We start from the raw sequence: 13234 nt of genomic DNA, 5'->3' as shown, positions 1-13234 counted from the left end.
TGCCACTATCAAATCTCCCCTCAGTCTTCTTCATTCTAGGGAATCAAGTCCTAACCTGTTTAACCTTTCCCTATGACTCAGGTCCTCAATTCCCAGCAACATCCTTGTAAATTTTCTCTGCATTCTCTCAATCATATTTACAAATGAACAAAGAATAAAGGACCCTACAGAAAATCCTGGCAATTCTGGACAATGTTCATGCCACCTTGGCTGAACAGAGGAGCACTTTTAGTAGTAGACTAAGACAACTGCGCTGCTCCAAAGAGCGCTATATGAGGCCGTTCTTACCCTCGGCCATTAGACTCTATAATGAGTCAACCTGTAGCTGGGGAAGAGATGAACCCCTTCCTGTTAGACTGTTTGAGGTAACGTATTTTTTATTCTTTCTTACCTCTCTTCTAATATTTGTATATTTGTATATCTGTGGACTGTAATTTCCTTTGGGATCAATAAAGTATCTATCTATTTAAGCAGCACACACAAATTGCTGGTGGAATACAGCAGGCCAGGCAGTGTCTATAGGAAGAGGTACAGTCAATGTTTCGGGCTGAGACCCTACGTCTAAGTCCGAAACGTCGACTGTACCTCTTCCTATAGATGCTGCCTGGCCTGCTGCGTTCCACCAGCATTTTGTGTGTGTTGCTTGAATTTCCAGCATCTGCAGATTTCCTCGTGGTTGCGTTATCTATCTACTTATCTCTCTTTCCTGTAGGAAAGTGACCAAAACTGCACACAATACTCAAAATTAGACCTCATCAATGCCTTACACAGTTTGAACATAACATCCCAACTTCTGTATTCAGTACATTGAAGGCCAATGTGTTAGAGATTTCTTTATGACCCTATCTATCCATGAAGGAATTATGGATCTGTATACCCAGACCCCTCTGTTCTACTGCACTCCCCTACCTGTCACCACGTAAGATCTTCCCAGGTTCATCCTCCCAAAGTGTAGAACCTCCCACCTGTCTGCATTGAATTCCACCTGCCATTGTCAGCCCATTTTTCCAGCTGCTCCAGATCCAACTGCTGGCTTTGATCGCCTTCCTCATTATGCAACACACCCCCAATCTTGGTGTCTTTCACAAATTTGCTGACCCATTCAACCACGTTATCATCCAGATTGTTGATATAGATGACAAATAACAAAGGACCCTTCACCAATCCCTGCAGCACACCACTAGTCACAGACCTCCAGTCAGAGAGGCAACCATCTACTACCACTCCCTGGCTTCTTCCACAAATGTTTAATCCAATTTGCTACCTCATCTTGAGTGCCGAGAGTCTTGACTAACCTCCATCTGAGACCTTGTCATAGGCCTTGCTAAAGTCCATGTAGGCAACATCCACTTTCCTGGTAACTTCCTTGAAAAACTCCATAAGGTTGGTTGGACACAATTTACCATGCACAAAGCCATGTTGACTATCACTAACCAATTCCTGTCTATTCGAATGCCTATATATATCCAGTCCTTTAGAATACCTTCCAGTAACTTTCCCACTACTGATTTCAGGCTTACCAGCCGATAATTTCATCGCTTATTCTTAGAGCCTTTCTTAAACAATGGAACAACATTAGCTATCTTCCAATCCTCCAGGATGTCACTCATAGCTAAGGATGTTTTACATATCTTTTACAGGGCCTTTGCAATTTCTGCGCTAGCCTCCCACAGAGTCCAAGAGAATACCTTGTCAGGCCCTGGGGATTTATCCACCCTATTTTGCCTGAAGGCAGCAATCTCCTCCTCATCTGTAATTGGTACGGGATCCATCACCGCAGTGTTGCTCTGCCTCATTTTTATAGACTCTCTTCTGAGTAAATGCAGGTGCAAAAAATCCATTTCAGATCTTCCCCATCTCTTTTGGCTGCTCACATAGATCACCAGATGAACCTCCATATGACCAATTTTGTCCCTTGTTGTCCTTTTGCTTTTCATATATCTATAGAAGCCCTGAGGATTCCCCTTCACCTTGTCTGCTAGAGCAAACTTGTGTCTTCTTTTAGCCCTCTTGATTTCCTTGTTAAGTGTTCTCTTGCATTTCTTACACTCCTCAAGCACTTTATTTGTTCCTGCCTGCCTGCACCAGCCAAGCACCTCTTTTTTCTTAAACCGGCTTCAATATTTTTTGAAAACAAAGGTTCTCTAAACCTGTTATCTGCACCCTTTATTCTGACAGGAACATACAAACTCTGAGATCTCAAAATTTCATTTTTGAAGGCTTTCCACTTACCAAGTACACCTTTGTCAGAAAACAACCTGCCCTAATCCATACTTGCCAAATCCTTTCTGATACCATCAAAGTTGGCCTTTCTCCAATTTGAATCTCAACTCGAGGACCAGACCTATCCTTTTCCATAATTACCTTGAAACGAATGGCATTATGATCACTAGATGCAAAGTATTCCCCGACTCAGATTTCTGTCACCTGCCCTGTCTCATTACGTAATAGGAGATCTGGTATCTCATTCTCTCTAGGTTGGGCCCTCTATATATTGATTACAGAAACTTCCCTGAACATATTTCAGGAAAGTTTCATAGCTGGAATCTGGTGTTGACTGTCACTGAGATTTAGTAGAATATGTTTCATCAGTTCTTAATTATATTAAGTGGAATTCACTGAATTGATTTCTGCCTGTGGAGTTTAGTAAATTTTATTTTTGTAAGGCACTCAAAATGCTGTTTATTGGATGTTGGACTTAATTATATGTATGGTTTTTTCCCCATCAGTTTTTATTTCATTGCTGGTGATAAATTAAAGGTGTGTGAATCCGCCTACAATGTTACAAAATCTTTTTATACCCCCTAGTTGCAAGTGCTAACTAGTGATCTTTCAAGCATGTGAACTGACAGACCAAGTGTTCTCAAAACAAACTGAAACATGAAATCTTAAACATTTTGAGGTAACATTTGAAATAAGCTATTAGTACACGTATAATTTTAGTTTAGAAAAAAAGGGGAAGGAAGACCTGGTATTAATGGATACATCAGGGATGGTAAATCTATGCCGCATGTGCCATTTTGTAATAAAAGGCAATAAGATTAAATATACAATATTTTTCATAACAGTTGGCATATGAAATATCTCAATGTACTTCAACCTAAAAAATGAGTGAAAACCCCACCCATACAAAAACAATGCATAATGATGATCTTTATTGCCAAGTGAAGCAAGGAATGATTTCTGTAAAACTTGCAAGCAGTGAGATGTTTTCACAGGAAACAACCCTTACCCAAGCTTCGTACCAGCTAGATGGTCATGGGAACTCGTGCTGTTGGATGATATATCTTGAAATCCTCTCAGACTGGGTGTATACACCAGTATTTGGATAGTAAAAACTTTGGCCAATTGGCATTGGCTTTGATCTGCTCATATTTTTCCTTTTGTCATTTATGACTGAACGCTGGACATTCAGTGACAATAACAGTAAATACCGCAGTTTATCATCTCTATGAATATTCGTGTGAGTCAGTGTTCTCAGTGATGAATTTGGTCAACTTTAATTATAAGAACAGATTTACTGATCAAGTCAAGTCAAGTCAAGTCAAGTTTATTGTCATTTCGACCATAAACTGCTGGCACAGTACAGAGTAAAAACGAAACAACCTTCCTCCAGGACCATGGTGCTACATGAAACATCACAACACTACACTAGACTATGTTGAGACAACACAAGGCTATGCTAGACTACGTAAAACAACATAAAAACTGCACTAGACTACAGACTGCACAGGACTATATAAAGTGCACAAAATAGTGCAGGGAAGTACGATAATTAATAAATACGACAATAGGCACAGTAGAGGCCAAATTACAATATAATAATAAATGATGTAGATTCTGAGTATTGAGGAGTCTGATGGCTTGGGGGAAGAAACTGTTGTACAGTCTGGTCATGAGAGCCCGAATGCTTTGGTACCTTTTGCCAGATGGCAGGAGGGAGAAGAGTTTGTATAAGGGGTGCATGGGGTCCTTCACAATACTGTTAGCTTTGCAGGTGCAGTGTGTGGTGTAAATGTCTGCAATAGCGGGAAGAGAGACCCCGATGATCTTCTCAGCTGACCTCACTATCCGCTGCAGGGTCTTGCGATCTGAGATGGTGCAATTCCTGAACCAGGCAGTGATGCAGCTGCTCAGGATGCTCTCAATACATCCTCTGTAGAACGTGGTGAGGATGGGGGGGGGGGCGTGGGAGATGGACTTTTCTCAGCTTTCGCAGCCAGTAGAGACACTGCTGGGATTTTTTGGCTCTGGAGCTGGTGTTGAGGGACCAGGTGAGGTTAAACTGGACCAGATGAAACTAATGCATTTTGCATAACTCTCAAAACAACCAAATACAAGCCAGATATTAAATATTTGTCATTGTTCGTGCAGCAACAAAAATCTCACTGAAACTAAAGTGTGTTTATTTTCTTTCCTTGATCTTATATGAATATGTACAAAAACTGATAATTTCATATTCATATATCTTAAGTTATGTACTGTAGGAGGTACAATTACAATACTATCGAGAAAATATGTTATTTTTCAATTGTCCTTTAAAAAGATTAATGTTAATAAGTCTTGAACAGGTTCTCTAAAAGGCTTAATTTATTTCTATCTGTCTCAGATATGTTTTCATTAATAGTAAAATAATGAATACACATAAATAGGATGCATCCCTACTCCTCAAAATAAAAGGCCATAATTATTGTTACTAATTCATTAATCAATGTGAATCTCCTCTCAAAATTACCATGGCATGTGAGAGAACTTTTTAGAAGATTATCTCCAATTTGGGCACACACCCTCCAAAAGGTTTGTCACGTCAGTAGAAGAGCATTCATTAAATCTATAGTGATTTACCAGACTTGCTTGCAAATCTTTTAGAAGAAGCTTTTCTTCCTTGCAACTTCTTGACTTGACAGAAGCAATTGTGCAGGTGATCTATTGTTTTTTAAAAGCTGTTAGCTACCAAACAGATGAAAATGAGCTTTTTAAAATTGCTTTATGAGTTTAAAATTGTTATTAGCCTAGCTTTAATGATTAGCTCCTGATTACTAATATTTTTCTAGTAAATGACATTCCATCTTCATATTGGTTAGCATAATACTATAGCATATTCACATTTAATTTAATATTGAAGTAAAGAACTGAATAAGTTATTTGCATTTTGCATTCACTCATTTTTTAGGTTGAAGTACATATGAGATATTTCATATGCCAACTGTTATGAAAAATACTGTATATTTAATCTTATTGCCTCTTGCAAGGAAATGGTGAAAAGAGAATAATGAATGCTGGTTTCAATTGCAAATGGTTGAATCATATTATCAGACAATTTTCTTTTTAAAAATGAGTTAATTAAGCATTATCTTGACTGTCCTTTATTTGCCTTTATATTATTGTAGTGAAAAGTAATAATTTACCTGATAACTTCTGGTTATGATTCACTCTTCTTCCAATTTGTGGACATAAATGGTTCTATATCAGCCAAGAGGAATGGCATAATCTTTGAAGTTGTCTCTTCCCTGCAGCCGCTCCACCCCTGAATAAATGATGAACTTGCTTTGTTTATGGTTTGCTTACGCAAGGAAAATAACTTAATAGAAACAGATCCTATCAGAACAAAATAAGCTGCCAGCTTTAGCAATAAAAGGGAAAGATACAGATTTTAAAAAAAATGTACGGATAAGAAAACACCAACACTTATGAAACAAATATATTTCTATAATTCAAATAAAATCCTCCTTTTCTTCCAATTAATTTTACCACAATATTCGCCTTGAATGGAATTAATTGGAATCATTGCTCTTAGAACATGAACATTATGATCTCATCCAGATAAATTAAATAGGTAAATAAAATAAAACTGGAATTACAGTAATGTTGGAAGACTTGGTTAAATAGTAGTATCTGTACGGCAATTTTGCTCCTCAATTCTTATACAATTTAAAAATCAAATATACCACTTTGAGTGATCTGAAATGAACTTCTAAAAATCTTTGACTCAAATAGGCTAAAAGGTTGACATAAAAATTCCAGGACTGTGACATTCTTGATAATAAGAAAAAGCTGGATGTTTGTAAATCTGCTTTAATGGTGGAATATGCATTTGTCATTGAGAACCGAGCAGTAGAATCCTGACAATGAGATCTATCCATGGAGTTAAGCAGAAGTGTGTTGTCTGATGCTTTCTACATTAGATCAGCAGTGAAGCCTCATGACCTTGACTGAATGATTTCCAGATATTGCCCTGTAATCAAACTCGCAGTGATTTAGAGTCAAGAGCAACTGAAAGCTATTTAAAACTGACCTCAAACAGGTCAGAACTGAAGTACTTTTGTAAGATTACTGGGTTTTGATATGATAGTCAGATTTTGGAATATATAAAAAATTGCATGCTATAAAGAAGTACTGAAGGATATTAGAGAATCTTCTGCCCGTAATTTGAATAAGACCATTCTATCCTTCTTGATTCAGACATTCAGATAAATATAATTCAAGGGGTGCAGGGTAAAAACTGAATCGGAGAGGGGGGTAGTGGAATAAAGGTTAATAAGCAAACTGTAGAGAGACGAAACATATTTTTATTAACTATTTCAAATGTATTTTAATCTAAAATTTAAAGTGATGTTACAAATGCAGAATGTATATAACTTATTAACCTCTTCAATATTAAGTTAAATATGTGTACAATAACATTGGGTGGTGGGGTGGAAATTTGTCTCTAGCAAAGGAGCTGAAAGGCACTACTTCTCTCTGCTAGCCTGCAGGTCACCCTTGGGCAAGGTGTATCACCTGCTTAGCCCCCTGATCAGGGTCATGTGAAGCCATGCGAGCAGGTGGTGGATGGTCGTCTGAGCAGCCAGTGCAGATCACAAGTCCTGGTTTTTGTGACTACTGACACCAGGCAGACAATCTCTGAAGAGTAATGATAATGGCTGGGGTCACCCATCTTGTAAAGACACTGCCCAGAAGGCAGCAACGGCAAACCACTTCTGTAGAAAAATTTGCCAAGAACAATCATGGTCATGGAAACACAATAATGGGCCATGTCATATGAGACCGTACTTAGCGAGCAGACCAGAACATTTCATATTATATATATTTTTAAAAAATCTCTGTCAGGACCACCCATTAGACTATTCTGCTTCAAGTAAAACTAGAAAAAAGAAAATAAACCTAGCCTCTTCTCTGTTGGATTAGACTATATAACTTGTTATTTTCTTTGCAAGTTAATCATTTATACCTGCTAGTATTTTAAGTAACTACCTATGTACATGTAACTGTTTAGTATGATTCCTAGTGGTCACAGTATGTATATGCAATTGTTCAGTGTGTCCCCTAGTGATTGCAGTTCTGTCCCTTTCTGAAATCTTGTTGGTATTGCATCATTTGAATAGGGGCTATCTGATTGGTTAACTCTTACATTCAGATTTAAATGGAATACCTGTTTATCTGGGGTATAAGAAGGGATGAACATGTTGGCCCACATTCTTTGTTTCTTCTTTCCCTACCCCTAGTAGATCCCTTTTCTCCCCATTTCCAATTCTCTTCTTTCTATTGGCACTTAATAAACCAATTGTGGAGCAACAATTTTTTTTGCCACTTTCTTGACTTCTGAAAGAATCTTGGTTCAAAAATATCAGAATCCAACACCTCATATCTGAAACACTCTATCCAGGCAACATCCTTATCAATCTTCTCTGTAGCCTCTCTAGTGCATCATATCTTTCCCATAGTGTAGCAAGACCTGACCAATGTCTTACAACGTTGTACCATAGCCCCCCCTGCTCTTTCTTCTGTGCTTCAGATAATGAAAGCCTCCTTTGTCTCCTTATCCACCTATGCTGCCACCATGAGAGATACTTATACACATGCAGTATCTCTGCAGGTCCTTCTGTTCCTCGGTACTTCCAAGAGCCCTACTATTCACTGTATGTGCCATACCTTCAGTAATCCTCCCAAAATTATGAGGACTTTAAATAAAATAAATATAGCCATTTAGGACTGAAGAAACAACTCCTTACAATATTAACCAGATCTCATATTAAAATCATAAGATTATAAGATACAGGAGCAGAATTAGACCATTCAGCCCATCGAGATCGCTCTGCCATTCCATCATGGCTGATTTATTATTCCTCTTAACCCTTTTCTCCTGCCTTCTCCCTCTACTCCTTGACACCCAAACTAATCAACGACCTATCAACCTCTGCTTTATATATACACAATAATTTAGCCTCTGCAGCTGTCTGTGGCAATGACTTTATTGATTTACCATCATCTGGCCATAGAAATTCCTCCATATCTCTCTAAAGCACCATTCTTGTATTCTGAGGCTGTGCCCTCTGGTCGTAGACTCTTGCACTACTGACACATCCTCTCCATGTTCACTTGATCTAGGCCTATCTTCCCACATATAGTCATGAATTAAACTTGTCCCAAGCCTCAGTCTTTTGCACCACAAGTATTGCCAGCATCCAAAGAGAAGCCTTGCGCCATAAGACTCAGAAGGAAAAGTAGAACACTTGACCTATCGAGTCTAATTCAGCAAATTCTAATCGAATTTCTCCTTCCTGATGAGCTCCTAACTATCAATTTAATTCAATACACAAGATATTAAAAATGGATGAGTGCATTGAATACAGCAAAGCCCACCCATCGCTCTAGCTGTGGTATTAAAGTCATATTCTAGAAGAAATTACATTTCTATACAGGATGTCCAAGGTGCTAGAAGATGTGATCCAAAGTGCTACCAAATGGCATTTCCAATAGCTAATCTGCTATCTTGGTTCTCTGAGGAATTCTCTGCTCCAGACCTTCTAAGTCTCTTGACTTCAATATAACCCAAGGAACTGGGATCTAAAGGTGAAATAAGTGTGATTGCCCTTTAAATCAAAGCAGCCTTTGACCAAATGTAGCATCAAGGAGCTCTGGTAGAAATGAAGGCAATGGGTGACATGGGGAAACTCATATCTTGTATGTTTATGACTCTATGACATCCATAATCGTAGTAGCAGGACACTATTGTAGGACCTTCTCAGAGTGATATCATAGGCCCAATCATCCTCGGCGGCTTTTGCACGATTGACAGTAGTGAAAACTGAGAGGAAGATACTGGCAAGATGAAATTAGCCATGAACCCCACCAGAAATGGAGGACCTTCATTGCTGTCCCAAATACCAGGAAGATAAAATATGCCCAGAAATGCATAAAAAAATTCTTAAGAACTTTTACAAGAATATAAAAAGGAAGAGCATTATGGGAGTAAATGTGAGATGCTTAGAGACCGAGAGAAGAGAATGCTGAAGAGATAAAACAAAAATGTTGTTAATTCCTTCACTGTAGAGAATACTTACCAGAAGGAAAGAGTGTACTTACCAGAAGGAAAGAGTGTACTTACCAGAAGGAAAGAGGAACTGAATGTTTGATGAGAGTGAGGAATATGAATTTATTAATATTAATAAATTAGGCCTGAAGAAAATAATTTTAATAAAAATATTTTGATTATATCCTAGGATTCTAAAAGAAGTAGGGATAATGGCTTCATTTGCGACAGTCTTTCAAAATTGCTGAGATTCAGTCACAGCAGATTGGAAGGTTGTAAATGCAACAATGCTATTAAGGAACATGAATAAGGCATTTGGATAAAGAATAATAATTAGTTTGATGTAACTTACTGCCCATTATGCTGCTGGCATTAAGGGCAACAATGAAGGTCCTCCATCTCTGGTGGTGTTCAGGGGTTGCTTCATTGTGCCAGTAGCTTCCTCACGGTTTTCGCTACTGTCAGTCATGCAGGTCCCGGGCGGAGACTCAAGAATACCTTACACAATCGGATGCAGAAGGATTCTTCATTGCTGCTTCCATAACAATTTTGTTTTACCAGTCAGGGTTGTTGGCCTTGAGCTGAACCCCTGAACCCGGAGGACTGATGGACCACTCTTAGTCTGGTCTCTACTCTTTGACCTGTTTGATCAAGAGCCAAAGCATAAAGCCCTGATTCCAGCCAGTGTAGCTTTCTGGGTTATTGAGGCATGTCAGCTTCTGGACCACAGCAAGGTTGTGTTCCCCTTGGAGGAGCTTGCCGTAAATTGTTGTGAAAATCATGGAATCTTAGACCTGGCTCTTTAAGATGTGTTTATAGGTATTTGATTGATTGGAGTTTAGATGCATGGGAGGCGATGTCATTTGAAACACAAAGGATCTGGCAATACAGATGCTTAGAAGAAAATCAAAGCAATTGCAGATGTTGGAAATCTGAAATGTTAACTATTTCTCTTTTCACACTGCTGTCTGTGTGGTTCCAGCATTTTATTTCAGATTGATTCTTTTAGCTGAAGAAGTTAGAAGTTAGAAGTTAAAATGTCAGGATTTGAGGATATCCAGTTGAAGACTTATGGTGAACAGAAATTTCATCATTCAGATTATGTACCTTTGTAAATTTATACACAGAAGGCTTTAAATACTTATCAACTATGTTTATCGTTAAATGTGATGGTTCTTTGGGGGAACCAGCAGTGTTATCAAAAGTTAGACATATATAACCATATATGTGTTTATTTATAGTTCAAGCAATAATTATAATAAAGGAAAGTATGGCTGAACGCATTACAATTTGGTACCCAGGATATATAAACAGGGTTTAGAGTTTCAAAAATATTCCCTTTATCTAGTAAAGTGATCAATAGAAATTATCCAGTACTTTGGCAAAGAAATGCACAAATATGGCTCATATTTATTAGTGATATAGTGATGGATTGATACAATGTAACAGGGTCAATTTCTTTCCTAATGGCATAATACTCTTGGCTGGTATTAGGGAACATTGATGAGGACTTAAACATAGTGAACAATGATGAAATAATAGAATTGTCAGGTTCGTGTAGAGTTGGAAATGAGTCCTTTTCCATTTCTGACATGCATTTTTGTGTATGTATACACTCCATAAACAACACTTTCTGTAAAGGCTATTAGTCATAATGGCAGACATTTTATTAATGGAAAAAGCAGGTGTCCACATAATTTGAGTTGATTAATGAACTCCCCTGCTTTGAGTTTTATTCTGACGGCAAGAAAGAAGCCAATTTATTTTCCATCTCCATTTGATTCTGCAAAAGCAATCTTTTTGCTTCTGCAATGTAGAAAAGATCAGAATTAATCATTTGTGCAGGAAGCTTCAGTTGACATGGTCCTGGTGGGATGAATGACTTTTTAGTGGCAATATAATGGAGAGTTTGGTGGCTAACATGATGAAAAATTTCAAGGCAAATTGGCACTTCAAAGACTTTTTGGGAGATCATCATTGTTAGTGTATTCCATAACATAAGTATGTATTTTAACCGTCATAAACATATTTTCTGATGATTTTAATAGTGGTGATGATGACACAACAGAACTGTTCACTCCTTCAGGAAATATTGTACATTACAGTGTTGTCCAGGCCCCTCAGCCCACGATACTGTGCTGGTCTTTTAATCTATTCCAAGATCAATCTAATCCTTCCCTCTTGTATATCTCTCTATTTTCCTTTCATCCATGTAGTCTCTTCAATGTTCCTGATGAATCTGCGTCTACCATCAACACTGGCAGGGCATTCTCTCTCTAAAAAACTTAACTCTGACAACTCCCTACACGTTCGCTAATCACCTAAAAATTGCCGCCTCTCGTATTAGCTATTAATACCCTAAGAAAAAGTCACTGGCTGTCCACTCTATCTATGCCCCTTACCATCTTATACACTTCTATCAGCTTCCTTTGCTCCAAAGAGAAAATCCCTGGTTTGTTCAACCTATCCTCATAAAAAATGCTCCCTAATCCAGTCAGCATCCTGGAACGTCTCCTCTGTACTATCTCTACAGCTTCCACCTCCTAGCTATAATGAGTTAAACAAAACAAACAATATTCCAAATGTGGTCCAACCAGAGTTTTATAGAGTTGAAACATTACCTCACAGCTCTTGAACTCAATCCCCCAACAAATGAAGGCCAACATATCATACGCTATCTTAACAGCTTAATCAACTTGTTTGGCGACTTTGAGTGATCTATGGATGTTCCTCAACACTGGTAGGAATTCTACCATTATTCCTGTACTCTACCATAAAGTTCCACTTTCCAAAGTGTGTCACTTCATACTTCTTGAACTCCATCAGCCCAGTTCTGCATCCTGTCGATGCTCCATTGTAACCTTTGACAACCTTCCACACCATCCATAGCATTGCTCTCATTGGTGTCATCTGTAAGCTTAGTAAGCCAACCTTCCACTTCCTCATCCAAGTTACTCATAAAAATCATAAAGAGCAGGCATCTCAGATCATTTAAGAAATACATATTCCCTATTTCTCTCTACCCTGCAGAACACCTTGAATGATGGACCTCTAGGCAGAATATGCTCCATCTTCTACCACCCTCTGCCTTCTGTAGGCAAGACAATTCTGAATCTACACAGTCATGTTTCCCTGGATCCCATGCATCCTAACTTTCTGACTAATCCTGCTATGGGGAAACTTGTCAAACACTTTACTAAAATCCATATACACCACATCCACCGCTCTGCCTTTTGTCACTTCCTTGAAGATGTCAATCAGTCTCATGAGGCATGACCGATCACCACAAAGCCTATGACAACAATCCCAAATCAGACTGTGCTTCCCAAATGCTGAAAAATCCTGCCTTTAGGAATCCTCCTCAATAGTTTTCCCGTTATTAATGTAAGACTACATTATTAATTCCTAGCACTATCTGTATTAACGTTCTTGAACAAAGGAATAACATTTGCTACCCTCCAATCAGCTGGTGCTACTTCCGAGAATGCGAAGATCACCGAAATCAACAATTTCTTCCCTCACTTTCCAAAGTTCAAAGTAAATTTATTATCATACTACATTTATCTTATTTTATACTATCCTAAGATTCACTTTCTTTTGCGGGCATTCACAATAGAAACAAATAAATACAATATACTCAGTGAAAACCTATACACAATGATGGACAAACAACCAATGTGTAAGAGAAGCCAAACTATTGAAATATAAAAGAAAATCAAATAAATAGGTAAGTAATAAATAATATGGAGAACAAGAGCTGGATAGTCCTTGAAAGTGAGTCCATAGGCTGTGAGGAGACTGAAGATATCCACGCTGGTTCAGAACCCTGATGGTTGAAGGGTAATAACTAATCATGAACCTGGTGGTGTGGGACATCAGGGTCCTGTACCTCCTTCCCGATGGCAGCAGCAAGGCCTGGAT

This window comes from Mobula hypostoma, chromosome 5 (assembly GCF_963921235.1).
Source record: "Mobula hypostoma chromosome 5, sMobHyp1.1, whole genome shotgun sequence".
Taxonomy (NCBI): domain Eukaryota; kingdom Metazoa; phylum Chordata; class Chondrichthyes; order Myliobatiformes; family Myliobatidae; genus Mobula; species Mobula hypostoma.
The sequence above is the reverse complement of the archived record's forward strand: the minus strand, read 5'-3'. Positions refer to the sequence as shown.